This window comes from Rhincodon typus, chromosome 44, assembly GCF_021869965.1.
Source record: "Rhincodon typus isolate 14 chromosome 44, sRhiTyp1.1, whole genome shotgun sequence".
Taxonomy (NCBI): domain Eukaryota; kingdom Metazoa; phylum Chordata; class Chondrichthyes; order Orectolobiformes; family Rhincodontidae; genus Rhincodon; species Rhincodon typus.
Genome location: NC_063375.1, coordinates 5459907 through 5475875, shown reverse-complemented (window position 1 = coordinate 5475875; position 15969 = coordinate 5459907).

Sequence of the window (15969 nt, the reverse complement as noted above, 5' to 3'; positions counted from 1 at the left end):
ATGTGAGTCAAACCAGCATCAAAAGAAAGGTCATTTGGTGAAGTTGACATTTTAGTCTTCTGATATGCGTATCTCGCTGAAATAAACACGTTAGTCAAAACAGCATGAATAATTAAGTCTTTTGGTGAAGTTGAGACTTTTGAATTCTGAAGTGCTTATCTCACTCAAATAAGCATGTTAGCCAAACAAGCATTAAAACTTGAGTCAATTTGTGAAGTTCAGATTTTGGTCTCCTGAAGTGCTTAACTCGCTGAAATAAGCATTTTAATCCAACCAGCATCAAAAGTTGAGTCATTTGGTGAAGTTGGGATTTTAGCCTTCTGAAGTGCTTAACTCACTAAACATAGCATGTTAGTCAAACTAACATCAAAATATAACTCATTTGGTGAAGTTTAGATATTGCTCTTCTGAAGTGCTTATCTGAGTGGAATATGCATTTTATCAAAACATCATCAAAAATTAAGTCATTTGGTGCAGTTGAGATTTTCGTCTGCTGATATGCTTATCTCGCTGAAATACGCACGTTTGTCAAAACAACATCAAAAGTTGAGTGATTTGGTGATGTTGAGATTTCTGATTTCTGAAGGGCTTGTCTCACTGAAATAAGCATGTTAGTCAAAACAACATTAAAATTTGAGTCATTTGGTGAAGTTCAGATTTTTGTCTTCTCAATTGCTTACCTCACTGAAATAAGCATTTTAGTCTAACTAACATCAAAACTCAAGAAATTTGATGAAGTTGAGATTTTTCCCTTGTGTCGTGCTCTTCTCACTGAAATAACCATTTTTTGTCAATCAAGCATCAAAAGTTATGCCCTTTTGTGAAGTTGAGATTTTAGTCTTCTGATATGCTTATCTCGCTGAAATAAGCACGTTAGTCAAAACAACATCAACATTGCAGTCATTTAGTGAAGTTGAGTTTTTTGACTTCTGAAGGGCTTATCTCATTGAAATAAGCATTTTAGTCAAATCAGAATTAAAAGTTAGGTCCTTTGGTGAAGTTGCGATTTTGGTCTTCTGATAAGCTTATCTAACTGCTTATGTAAGCACGTTAGACAAAACAACATCAAAAATTGAGTCATTTGCTTAAGTTCAGATTTATGTCTTTTGAAGTGCTTAACTCGCTAAAATAAGCATTTTAATCCAACCAGCATCAAAAATTGTCAATTGGTGAATTTGAGATTTTTGCCTTCAGAAGTGCTTTTCTCACTCAAATATGCATGTTATTCAAAACAACATCAAAAGTTGAGTGTCTTTCTCAAGTTGAGATTTAGGTATTCTGCAATGCTTACTCGCTGAAATAAGCACCTTACTCAAAACAACATCGAAATTTGATTCATTTAGTGAAGTTGAGATTTTTGACTTCTGAGGTGCTTATCTCACTGGAAAAAGCATGTGAGTCAAACCAGCATCAAAAGAAAGGTCATTTGGTGAAGTTGAGATTTTGGTCGTCTGGTATGCGTATCTCACTGAAATAAGCACGTTAGTCAAAACAACATCAAAAGTTGAGTAATTTTGTGAAGTTGAGACTTTGATCTTCTGAAGTGCTTAACTCGCTGAAATAAGCATGTTAGTCAAACTAACATCAAAACTTGAGTCATTTGGCGAAGTTCAGATTTTGGTCTTCTGAAGTGCTTTTCCCATGGAAATAAGCATGTTAGACAAAATAGCATTAAAATGTTGATTGTATTGTTGAAATTGAGATTTTGATCTTCTGGTATGCTTATCTCGCTGAAATAAGCACGTTAGTCAAAACAATATCAAAAGTTTTGGCATTTGGTGAAGTTGAGACTTTGATCTTCTGAAGTGCTTAACTCGCTGAAATAAGCACGTTAGTCAAATCAACATCAAAAGTTGAGTCATTTTGTGAAGTTGAGATTTTGATCTTCTGACGAGCTTATATCAAAGAAATCGACATGTCATTCAAACCAACATCAAAAACTAACTCATTTGGTGAAGTTGAGACATAAGTCTTCCGATGTGATTATCTGAGTGAAATAAGCGTGTTAGTCAAAACAGCATCAATAAACAAGTCTTTTGATGAAGTGGAGAGTTATGAATTCTGAAGTGCTTATCTCACTGAAATAAGCATGTTCGTCAAACAAACATCAAAACATGAGTCATTTTGTGAAGTTCAGATTTTGGTCTTCTGAAGTGCTTAACTCGCTGAAAGTATCATTTTAATCCAACCCGCATCAAAAGTTGAGTCATTTGGTGAAGTTGAGATTTTTGACTCCTGAAGTGTTTACCTCACTCAAGTAAGTATGTTAGTCTAACCAACATAAAAACTTGAGTCATTTTTTGAAGTTCTTATTTTGGCCTTCTGAATTGCGTATCTCACTCAAGTATGCATGTTACTCAAAATAACATCATAGGTTGTGTAATTTGTTAAAGTCGAGATTCTTCACTTCTGAAGTGCTTATTTCACAGGAGGCACTGGTTAGTCAATCCAACATCAAAATTTGAGTCATTTCGTGAAGTTCAGATTTTGGTCTTCTGAAATGCTTATCTCCCTGAAATAAGCATGTTGTCAAAACAGCATAAAATGTTGAGTGTCTTCTTGAAGTTGAGATTTTGGTCTTCTGCTATGCTTATCTCGCTGAAATAAGCACGTTATTCAAAACAAAATCAAAAGTTGTGTCATTTGGTGAAGTTGAGATTTTGATCTTCTGAAGTGCTTAACTCGCTGAAATGAGCATGTTACTCAAACTAACATCAAAAATTAAGTCATTTGGTGAAGTTCAGATTTTTGTCTTCTGAAGTGCTTATCTCGCTGAAATAAGCATTTTAATCCAACCAGCATTAAAAATTAAAGCATTTGGTGATGTTGAGATGTTTGCCTTCCGAACTGCTTAACTTGCTTAGATAAGCATGTTATTCAAAACAACATAAAAGTTGAGTCATTTGGTGAAGTTGAGATTTTTGACTTCTGAAGTCCTTATCGCACTCAAATAAGTATTTTAGTCAAAACAACATTAAAAATTGAGTCATTTGGTGAAGTTCAGATTTGAGTCTTCTCAAGTGCTTAGATCACTGAAATAAGCATTTTTTGTCAAACCAGCATCAAAAATTGTGTCCTTTGGTGAAGTTGAGAGTTTAATCTTCCGATATGCTTATCTCGCTGAAATAAGTAAATTAGTCAAAACAAATTCAGAAGTTGAGTCTTTTGGTGAAGTTGAGATTTTTGAATTGCGAAATGTTTATCTCACTCAAATAAGCATATTAGTCAAACCATCATCAAAACTACAGTCATTTGGTGGCGTTCAGGTTTTGGTCTTCTGAAGAGTTTAACTCGCTGAAATAAGCATTTTAAAGCAACCAGCATCAAAAGTTGTGTCATTTGGTGAAGATGAGATATTAGCCTTCTGAAGTGCTCAACTCGCTGAAATAAGCATGTTAGTCAAAACAACATCGAAAGTTGAGTCATTTTGTCAAGTTGAGATTTTGATCTTCTGATGTGCTTACCTCATGAAATAAACATGTCATTCAAACCAACATCAAAAACTAACATTTTTGGTGAAGTGAGATATTGGTCTTCTGAAGTGCTTATCTGAGTTAAATAACCATGTTAGTCAAAACTGCATCAAAAATTAAGTCAGACGGTGAATTTGAGATTTTTGATTTCTCACGTGCTTATCTCATTGAAATAAGCATTTTAGTCCAACCAGCGTTCAAAGTTAGGTCCTTTGGTAAAGTTGAGATTTTTGACTTCTGAAGTGCTTATCTCACTGAAATAAGCATGTTAGTCAAACCAACATCTAAACTTGAGTCATTTGGTGATGTTCAGATTTTGGTTTTCTGAAGTGCTTATCTCACTGAAATGAACACGTCACTCAAAACAGCATTAAAAATTAAGTCATTTGGTGAAGTTGAGATTTTTGACTTCTAAAATAAGCATTTTAAACAAATTCAGCATCAAAAGTTTGTCCTTTCGTGAAGTTGAGATTTTAGTCTTCTGATATGCTTATCTCGCTGAAATAAGCACTTCAGTCAAAACAACATCAAAAGTTGAGTCATTTGGTCATATTGAGTATTTGATTTTCTGAAAAGCTTAACTCGCTGAAATAAGCATGTTAGTCAAACGAATATAAAAAAAATTGTGTTATTTGGTGAAGTTCAGATTTTTGGCTTCTGAGGTGCTTCACTCGCTGAAATAAGCATTTTAATTTAACCAGCAGCAAAAGTTAGGTCATCTGGTGAAGGTGAGATTTTAGTCTTCTGATATGCTTATCTCGCTGAAATAAGCACGTTAGTCAAAACAACTTCATCAGCCACTGGTTAAAAATCCCTAAAACACAGGAGCCCCAGTGTAAAACCCTGAAATGCAGAGCCCCCTGTATATATACACTAAACCATAGTTAAATCTAAAGGAACTGCGGATGCAGCAAAATCAGGAACAAAAACATAGTTCCTGGAAAAGGTCAGCAGGTCTGGCAGATTCTCCGACACTTTCACCATCTGCAATCCGACCCCACCACCAAAGGCATCTTTCCCTCCCCACCCTTATCTGTTTTCCGTAGGGACCACTCTCTCCGTGACTCCCTCGTCCGTTCCACACTCCCCTCCAGCCCCACCACACCCGGCACTTTTCCCTGCAACCGCAGGAAGTGCTCCACCTGCCCCCATACCTCCTCCCTCACCCCCATCCCAGGTCCTAAAAGGACTTTCCACATCAAGCAGATGTTCACCTTCACATCTGCCAACGTGGTATACTGCTTCCGCTGCACCCGTTGTGGCCTCCTCTCCATTGGGGAAACCAAGCGGAGGCTTGGGGACCGCTTTGGAGAACATCTACACTCGGGTCGCACTAAATAACTGCGCCTCCCAGTCGCGAACCAGTTGAACTCCCCCTCCCATTCCTCAGACGACATGTCCATCCTGGGCCTCCTGCAGTGCCACAACGATGCCACCCGAAGGTTGCAGGAACAGCAACTCATATCCCGCTTGGGAACCCTGCAGCCCAATGGTATCAATGTGGATTTCACAAGCTTCAAATTCTCCCCTACCCCCACCGCATCCCAAAACCAGCCCAGCTCATCCCCGCCTCCCGAACCTGTCCTTCCTCCCAACTATCCCCTCCTCCCACCTCAAGCCGCACCCCCATCTCCTCCCTACTAACCTCATCCCGCCCCCTTTACCTGTCCATCCTCCCTGGACTGACATATCCCCTCCCTAACTCCCCACCTACACTCACCTTTACTGGCTCCATCCCCGCCTCTTCAACCTGTCTGTTTCTTCACCACCTATCTTCTCCTCTATCCATCTTCTATCCCCCTCCCCGTCTCTCCCTATTTATTTCAGAAACCCCTTCCCCTCCCCATTTCTGATGAAGGGTCTGGGCCCGAAATGTCAGCCTTTTTGCTCCTATGATGCTGCTTGGCCTTCTGTGTTCATCCAGCTCTGTACCTTGTTGTCTCGGATTCTCCAGCATCTGCAGTTCCTACTATCTCTGATTCAATAAAACACAGAGACCTCTGCAAAGAAACCCGAAAACAGAGGCCCCTGTAAATATTCCAAAACACAGAGCACCCTGTACTCAAACCCTCAACGTTAACTGTTTTTGCCTTCACAAATGCTGCCAGACCTGCTGAGCTTTTCCAGCAATTTTGTTTTTGTTCCTGATTTACAATTAACTAGGCATTCAGTTAGATCAAATGGTTGTGTATCACATATTTACCAGTCGGATTCAAACACGCGGTAGCTGTTCGTTCATGTGGTCACTTGCTTATCTTATAACCTTTGCCCCTGAATATCCTGTGGTCTGCCCTGTTTACTCATATCGGTTAGCACTTAACAAGGCTTCCGGAGTCTGGCTGGCGTGTCTTTAGTATTACAGAGTCAATCGCCGTAAAATATCCTTTTCTGTGGTTTTTGTGTGACCCTATATCATAAGCCTCTTTACTGTTGTACTCAAGATTCTCTTTACCAATGCACCCACAGGCGCTCCAGATGACCACTCTCGCGCTCTCATTCATTCATAACTTTACTGACCACTCATTAGCGTACTTTGTTTACTGTTACCACATTTCATTCATTCATTCATAAAACTGCCATCTTACCGTACTTTTCACTAATACAGGGAGACGAAATTAAAATGTTCCTTCCACCCCATAACTGCCTTTTCACAGTTTGAACCCTTGTTGCTAACAGTGTCCAAACTTGTGTCTACATCAGTGTCAATCCCTGAGTATGTGTTAATTTTCTAATCTATTCAGAACAATACGATCCCATCCATCGTGTCACCGGAAACTATGAAAAATTATAATGTTAATCAGCCCTCAACAAACGTCTCCCAGGACTTGAATATCTTGCGGGATATCAAACAAGTTTTTGGCGTTACCACGTCTCTGTTAGATGCATATTGAATTGGGTCCGCGTTCCTTTTAAGAAAGCTACTGTCAAAATAGCGCTTCCGTGAAATTGAATGAAAGAATGAGTAAACCGACAATAGTGAAATCTCAAAGCCAGCCGCGGTAATCAGGCGACTAAACTTTCTGCTGTCATTAAGTAATTCCCAACCCAGTCAAATCATATAGGGATGATAATCTTTCTGGCATTCTCTAACTTTGAAAGAATAAAAGGAACCACACCCTTCATTGCACTACTTCAAATACATCAGTCCTGACCCGCTGACAATGAGGCGTTCCCTCAGTCCTGACTCGCTGACAATGAGGCGCTCCCTCAGTCATGACGCGCTGACAATGAGGCGCTCCCCCAGTCCTGACCCGCTGACAATGAGGCGCTCCCTCAGTCCTGACCCGCTGACAATGAGGCGGTCCCTCACTCCTGACCCTAGTACAATGAGGCGCTCTCTCAGTCCTGACCCTAGTACTATGAAGCGCTACCTCAACAATGACCATCAGACGACACTACACCTCCCTATTACTGACTCTTTGTCAAAGAGGCATTGCCTCAGACTATGCTGTACTGTCTCCATCCGAGCAATGCGCCGTGCTGTACTGGGAGCTGTCTTATTTCGTGTTGATTTACAGTGGGCTTGTGTTTTAGGCTTTATTAATTGGAGACTCTGTGTTTTAGGGTCGCCACTGAGAGTTTAATTGCAGGAGGCTTAGTTTTAGGGAGGATTTGCAGGGGGCACTGTTTCAGGGTTTATTTACTGGGAGCTCTATATTTTACATTTTAATAAGAGGGGACGCGTTCTTTCATGTTTTTTTTTACCGGGTGCTGTGTCTTTTACACTTTATTTCCTGAGGGACTTTTCTTCGGTTATACATAAAGGTGTCTCTGTTTTTAAGGGTGTATTTACAGGGGGCTCTGTTTTTAGTGTTTTTTTTTTCAAATGAGACTCTGCGTCGGAGAATATAGACAGGAGGCAGTGTGTTTCAGAGTTCATTTACTGGGATGTCTTTATTTTAGGGTATCTGTACACGATGCTCTGTGTTTTAGGGATTATTTTCAGTGATCCATACTTTATAGGTTACTGAAAGGCGTCCCTGTCTTCGAGTTTATTTATCGGGGACTGTTATTTATCGGTACGTCTATCTTTTCAAAGTTTATTTGGAAGGGGCCCTGTCTTACGGATAATTTACAGGTGGGCTGAGTGTGGGGTGTAATTACAGGTGCTCAGTGTTTTCGGATTTATTTAGATGGAACCCTCTGTTTTACCTTCTACTTCCTGGGTGATGTGTGTTTAAAGGGGTCCGCGTATTTCAGGGTATAATTACAGGGGGCTTTGTTTTTAATATTAGTTTAAATCGGGCTCTGTGTTTTAGGGGTTATTTATTGTGAGCTCCGCGTTTTACGGGTTATTGAAATGGGTTTTGGAGGGTATATTTACAGGGGGCTCGGTTTTTGAGGGCTTTTGTGAAGGCCTGAGGTTAGCGTTAGAGGTGAGGTTCGGGTCAGCGCTGGAGCTGAGGGTTATGGTTTGTGTGAGGCCTGAGGCGAAGGTTAGGATTAGGGTTTGGCCTGAGGTTAGGCTCAGAGCTTACGCAAGGGTTAGCGTTAGGGCTGAATCTCTGGTTAAGGTTTGGGGGAGGGTTATTTTTTGGGGCAGGGAGAAAGAAAGCAGCTTCGCATACCCAGAGACAGAACCAGAGGGAAAGCAACCGCGTATTCTCCAGCAGACTCGGGATGTATTGTAAACTTAACAGGTCAAATAGTATTACAGATTAGTTTACAATTAAAGATTATTGTCCTGAGAGAATGCCTCATCGTCAGAGGGTCCGCTTGAGGCTGTCCCTCTATGTTGTAGTGCCAGTACTGAAGGAGTGCACAATTGTCAGAGGATCACATTCAGCTGATGCCTCATTTTTAAAAATTATGTAATTTAGTTATGTAAGGCTCCCCCACTAAGAATTTAGAATAAGGTTCAGCCTCAGTCTTGACCCTATGATTGATACACTTCCACAGTTCTGACCCACTGACACTGCTGCAATACCTCAGTGCGGACCATTTGACAATGAGGCACTGCTTCAGTACTGAAGCTCTGACAGTACTGACTATCTGACAGTGAAGGAGTGCCTCAGTCTGACATTGTCACAGTGCTGCAATCGTGTGGCACTCCCACAAGTCTAACCCGTTGAGAATAAGACACTACCTCAGTATTGACCGTCTCACAAGAATGCACCCTCTGACCCTCTGGTACTGCTGCATTACCTCATTAGAGACCCTATAAATGTGAGGCACTTCCTTAGTTCTGACCCTTTTACAATGAGGCGCTACCTCAGTACTGACTCTATGATTATAATGCTCTCCAGCAGTTCTGTCCCTCTGACAGTGCTTCAATACATTCCTGGAACAGGCAAATTCCTCATTTTTAGCGGGTCAGTTCTGCGGCAGTGCCTCCTGGTAATGGGATCAGATGAATCTGTAATACTATTTGACCTGTTAAGTTTACAATACATCCCGAGTCTCCTGTAGAATACGCAGTTGCTCTCCCTCCGGCTCTGGGTATGCGAAGCTGGTTTCTTTCTCCCTACTCTCAGAAGTATCCCTAACCTTAACCCCAGATTCAGTTCTCATACTAACTCTCGCGTAAGCCCGAAGCCTAACTTCAGCCCCAAGCCTAACCCAAACCATAACCATCAGCCCTAACGCTAGACTCATCCTACACTAACCATAGCCTCAGGCCCAAACCGGAACACAGCTTCAGCCGTAATCCTGGCCCTCAAACACAGAGACCCCTTTCAATAATCGGAAAACGCGGACCTGACTGTAAATAACCCATAAAACACAGAGTCCTATTTAAACAAACTTCAACAACAGAGCCCCCTGTAATTATACGCTCAAATACACAGACCCCTGTAAACGAACTCTAACACACATTGCCCAGGAAGTATAAGGGAAAACACAAGGCTCCTTCTAAATAAATCCGAACACACTGAGCACCTTTAATTACATCCCAACACTCAGCCCTCCTGTAAATTATCCGTAGGACAGGGCCCCTTACAAATAACATTAAAAAGGCAAAGCTACCTATAAATAAACAGCCTCCTGCAAACAAACCCGAAAACAGAGACCCCTTTCAATAACCTGTAAAACACGGAGCTCACTATAAATAATCCCAAAAACACACGGCATCGTGTATGTACACCCAAAAACACAGACATCCCTGTAAATTAACACTGAAACACAATGTCTACTGGAAATAATCTCCGACGCAGAGCCTCATTTAAACAAACGCTAAGAAAAGGCCCCTGTAAATACACTGTCAAGCACAGAGACCCTTTAAATAAACCCGAAGAAAGGTCCCTCACGAAGTAAAATGTCAACCAGAGAGTATCCCGGCACAATAACTCCCTGTAAATAAATCCTAAAACACAGAGCTTCATTTACAGGGATGTCTGTGTTTTAGGGTTTATATACAATGAAGCCTGAAACAAAAAGCTTTCTGTAAATAATCTCCGACGCAGAGCCTCTTTTAAACAAATGATAAAAATAGAGCGACCTGTACCTATACTCTCAAGCACAGAGACCCCTTTAAATATAACCTAAGAAAGGTTCCTCAGGAATTAAAATGTAAAACAGAACCCCCAGTAAGAAACAATAAAAGACAATGCCCCATGTAAATTACATGTCAAATATAGAGCTCCTTGTAAATAAACCCTGAAACACAGTACACCCTGCAAATCCTCCCTAAAACTGTGCCTCCAGCAAATAAACCCCTCAGAGACGCATGTAAACAAGCCCTCAGACAGAGACACCTTTCAATAACCAATAAAACAAGGAGGTTAACTCAAATAATCCGTCAAACAGGACCCCCTGTAATTATACCCTCAAATACAGACCCCTTTAAATGACCTCTAAAACAGATGCCCTGGGAAGTAGAATGTAAAACACCGGGCTCCCTCTGAATAAAGTCGAAAACACAGAGCACCTGTCAATACACCCCAGCATCGAACCGACCTATAAATTATCCATAAAACAGGGCCCCTGACAAATAAACCCTCAAAGACAGAGCCAGCTATAAATAAAGAGCCCCCTGTAAATAAATACCAAAACACAGTAAAAACCGGAAGAACTGCGGATGCTGCAAATCAGGAAAAAATGCAAAGTTGCTGGAAAAGCTCAATAAGTCTGGCAGCATCTGTGAGGGAAAAAACAGAGTTAACATTTTGGGTCAGGTGATCCTTCCGCAGAACCTCTGGCGAGAGCGTCTTTAGTAATGCAGTGTCAATCGCCTTAAAACATCCTTTTCTGTGGTTTTTGTGAGGCACTATAACATTTTAACATAAGAACTAAGAACAGGAGTAGGACCTCTGGCCCCTCGAGCCTGCTCCGCTATTCAATAAGATCATGGCTGATCTTTTAGAGACTCAGCTCCACTTACCCGCCCGCTCACCATAAACCTTAATTCCTTTACTGTTCATAAATTTATCTAGCCTTGCCTTAAAAACATTCAGCGAGGTAGCTTCAACCGCTTCACTGGGCAGGGAATTCCACAGATTCACAACCCTTTGGGTGAAGAAGTTCCTCCTGATCTCAGTCCGACATCTGATTCCTTTATTTTGAGGCTATGCCCCCTGGTCCTAGTTTCACCTGCTGGTGGAAACAACCTTCCTGCCTCCACCTTATCTATTCCCTTCATAATCTTGTATGTTTCTGTAAGATCTCCCCTCATTCTTCTGAATTCTAATAAGTTTAATCCCAGCCGACTCAGTCTCTCCTCATATTCCAACCCTCTCAACTCGAGAATCAACCGAGTGAATCTCCTCTGCACCCCGTCCAGTGCTAGTATATCCCTTCTCAAGTAAGGAGACCAAAACTGCACACAGTACTCCAGGTGCGGCCTCACCAGGACCCTATACAGGTGCAGCATTACCCCGCTGCTTTTAAACTCCATCCCTCTGGCAATGACAGACAAAATTCTATTTGCCTTTTTAATTACCTGCTGCACCTGCAATACTACTTTTAGCGATTCATGCACAAGGACACACAAGTCCCTCTGCACAGCAGCATGCTGCAATTTTTTACCATTTAAACCGTAATCCATTTTGTTGTTATTCCTACCAAAATGGATGACCTCACATTTATCGACATTGTACTCCATCTGTCAGACCTTTGCCCACTCACTGAGACAATATATCCCTCTGCAGACTTTCAGTGTCTTCTGCACACTTTGCTCTACCGCTCATCTCAGTGTCATCTGCAAATTTTGACACACCACACTTAGTCCCCAAATCCAAATCATCTTTGTAAATTGTAAACAATTGCAGTCCCAACACTGATCCCTGAGACACACCACTAGCCACTGACCGCCATCCAGAAAAACACCCACGAACCACTACTTTTTATTTTCTACTAGTCAATCATCTTCTATCCATGCCAATACATTACCTGTAATATCGTGCAACTTTATCTTATGTAGCAGCCGTTGGTGTGACACCTTGTCAAACGCCATCTGGAAATCCAGATGCACGACATCCACAGCTTCCCCATTGTCCACCATGCAAGTAATGTCCTCAAAGAATTCCACCAAGTTAGGTAAACATGACCTTCCCATCATGAACCCATGCTGGGTGTTCACAATGGGACAATTTATATCCAGTTGTCTTGCTATTATCTTCCTTAATGATGGATTCAGACATTTTCCCCACATCCGAAGTTAAGCTAACTGGCCTATAGTTACCTGCTTTTTGTCTCCTTCCTTTTTTAAACAGTGGCGTCACATTGGCTGTTTTCCAATCTGCGGGAACCACCCCAGAGTCCAGTGAATTTTGGTAAATAATTACGAGTGCAAGCCTCTTTACTGTTGTACTAAAGGTCCTCCTATCAATGCACCCACAAACGCTCCATATTACCACTCTCGCGCTCTCATTCATTCATAACTTTACTGACCACTTACGAGCATACTGTGTTTACTATTGCCACATTTCATTCATTCATAAAACTGCGATCTTGTCATACTTTTCACTATGAAAGGGAGACTAAATTAAAATGTTCCTTCCACCCCATTTACTGCCTTTTCACAGTTTTAATCCTCACGGCCTTATTTTGTTAACAGTTGCCAAACCTGTGTCTACATCAGAGTCTATCCCTGAGTATGTGCTAATTTTCTAATCTATTCAGAACAATACCATCGTGTCAACCGATGCTATGAAAGAGCATAATATTAATCAGACCTCAGCAACCTTCTGTCAGGACTTTAATAGCTTGCAGGACATCAAACACGTTTTCTGCGTTGGCAGAGATAGGAGGAAATGCAGATGCTGGAGAATCTGAGATAGCAAGGTGTAGAGCTGGATGAACATATCAGGCAAAGCAGCAGAGGAACAGGAATGTTGACGTTTCGGGCCTCGACTCTTCTTCAGAAATGGGGGAGGGGAAGGAGATTCTGAAATAAATAGGGAGAGACGGGGAGGCGGATACGAAATGGATAGAGGAGAAGATAGGTGGAGAGGAGACAGACAGGTCAAAGAGGCGGGGTTGGAGCCAGTAAAGTAAGTGTTGGTGGGGAGTTAAGGAAGAGATAGGTCAGTCCAGGGAGGACGGACAGGTCAAGAGGGCGGCATGAGGTCAGTAGGTAGTAAATGGGGGTGGCGCTTGAGGTGGGAGGAGGGGATAGGTGGGAGGAAGGACAGGTTAGGGAGGCGGGGACGAGCTGGGCTGGTTTTGGGATATGGTAGTGGGAGGGCAGATTTTGAAGCTTGTGAAGTCCACATTGATAACTTTGGGCTGCAGAGGTACCAAGTGGAATATGAGTTGCTGTCCTGCAACCTTCGGGTGGCATCGTTGTGGCACTGCAGGAGGCCCAGCATGGACATGTCGTCTGAGGAATGGGAGGGGGAGTTGAAATGGTCAGGGACTGGGAGGCGCAGTTGTTTAGTGCGAACCGAGGGTAGGTGTTCTGCAAAGCGGTCCCCAAGCCTTCACTTGGTTTCCCCGATGTCGAGGAGGCCATAACGGGAACAGTGGATGCAGTATACCACATTGGCAGATGTGCAGGTGAACATCTGCTTGATGTAGAAACTCTTCTCGGGGCCTGGGATCGGGGGGAGGGGGAGGTGTATGGGCAGGTGTAGCACTTCCTGCGGTTGCAGGGAACAGTACCGGGTGTGGCGGGGCTGGAGGGGAATGTGGAGCGGACAAGGGAGTCACGGACACAGTGGTCCCTCCGGAAAGCAGATAAGGGTGGGGAGGGAAAAATGTCTTCGGTTGTGGGGTCAGATTGCAGATGGCGGAAGTGTCGGAGGATGATGCGTTGGATCAGGAGGTTGGTGGGCTGGTGTGTGAGGACGATGGGGATTCTGATTTGGTTGTTATTACGGTAAGGGTTTTGAGGGACGAGTTGCGGGAAATGCGGGAGACACAGTCGAAGGCGTTCTCGACCACACTGGGGGGGAAGTTGCAATCCTTGAAAAACGAGGACATCTGAAATGTATGGGAGTGGAATGCCTCATCCTGGGAGCAGATGCGGCGGAGGTGAAGGAATTGGGAATAGGGGATGGCATTTTTGCAGGAAGGTGGGTGGGAGGAGGTGTATTCTAGGTAGCTGTGGGAGTCGGTGGGCTTGAAATGGATATCAGTTTCTCGGTGGTTGCCAGAAATGGAAACAGAGAGGTCCAGGAAGGAGAGAGAGGTATTAGAGATCATCCAGGTGAACTTAAGGTTGGTGTGGAAGGTGTTAGTGAAGTGGAGGAACTGTTTGAGCTCCTCGTGGGAGCACGAGGCGTCGCCGATACAGTCATCAATGCAACGGAGGAAGAGGTGGAGTTTAGGGCCGGTGTAGCTCCGGAAGAGGGATTGTTCCATGCAACCTACAAAGAGGCAGGCTTAGCTTGGGCCCATTCTGGTACCCATGGCCACCCACTTTGTCTGTAGGAAGTGGGAGGAATTGAAAGAGAAGTTGTTGAGGGTGAGGACGAGTTCGGCGAAGCGGATGAGGGTGTTAATGGAAGGGGACTGGTCGGGCCTGCGGGACAGGAAGAAGCGGAGGGCCTTTCGGCCATCTGTATGGGGAATGCAGGTGTATAAGGACTGGACATCTATGGTAAAGGTGAGGTGTTGGGGACCGGGGAATTGGAAGTTCTGGAGGAGGTTGAGGGCGTGGATGGTGTCACCGACGTAAGTAGGGAGTTCCTGGACAAAGGGGGAGAAAATGGAGTCGAGATAGGTGGAGATAAGTTCGGTGGGGCAGGAGCAGGTGTAGACAATTGGTCGACCAGGGCAGTCAGGTTTGCTGGAAAAGCTCAGCAGGTCTGGCAACATCTGTGAAGGAGAAAACAGAGTCAATGTTTCAGGTTTGGGACCCTTCCTCAGGGCTTCAGTACACTGCTGACACTGAGGTGCCATCTCACTCCAAAACTCTCAGTGCTGCAATAACCCAGATTTGATACTCTATTCGCGTGGCACTCCCTCAGGACTGATCCTGTAATCGTGTGGCGCTGCCTCAGTAATGACCGTTAGACAACACTGCGCTTCCACGTTACTGACTGTCTGACAAACAGGCACTGCCTCAGATCTGACTTGCTGCCTATGAGGTACTATCTGAATCTGACTATCTCTCAGTGCTTTACTGGGGGTTCTGTTATTTAGTGTTAATTTACAGTGGGCCTTGTGTTTTAGCTTTCATTAACTGGAGGCTCTCTGTTTTAGTCGTCTGTTTGAGGGTTTAGGGGGATTTTAGGGAGGATTTACAAGGGCTATTTACAGGGAACTCTGTACTTTACACTTTATTTACAGCGGGCTCTGACTTTTATGGTTTCTTTCCTGGGGGTTGTCCTGGCCCCAGCCTCCATCCTGAGCCTGTCCCAGCCCCGCCCCCAGCCCGCGGTATTGACCATAACCCCGGCCCGCAGCCTGTCCCGGCCACCGGCCCGAACCCCAGACTGTTCCGGACCCGGCCGCGGCCCCCAGCCCCTGACACGAATCCCAGCCTGTCCTGGCCCGGACCACAAGCCCCCAATCCCCATCCCCACCCTAGCCTGTCCCGGCCCCAAAAGTAACCAAAAACTTAGCCCCAATCCTAACCCTAAACCTGGCGCCTGATCCCAGAACCGAGACTTCAACCCCCAGCCAAATCCCGGCCGACAGCCTGTCACAGCCCTGGCCCAACCCGGCTCAAACAAACCCGGAGCCCCAGCCCAGACCATCACCGTAAACCTAGACTTAGCCTCAGCCCTCCGACCCCGACCCCAAACCTAACCAAAACCTTTGCCCCAACCTGGACACTGATTCTGAACTCGGCCACAGACACCCAGCCTGGTCCGGCCCGGCCTAACCCAATCCAGGGCCCCAGACCAGACCATCACCGCAAATTTCGCCTCAGCCTCGGCCCTACCCAACGGCTCCAGACCCCAACCTTCAGCCCCTCTCCCAGCCGTAACCCTAAACCCGGCCCCAGACCCAGCCACCAGCCTGTCGCAGCCCCGATCCTGCCGCAGCTTGTCCCTGACACCAACCCTAACCCCGGACTGTCCTGGTCGCGGCCACCGGACACTGACCCTAACCCACAGCCTTCGGCCCGAAGCCTGTCGCGGCCCAGACCCAAGCTCCCTGCCCCGCCCCT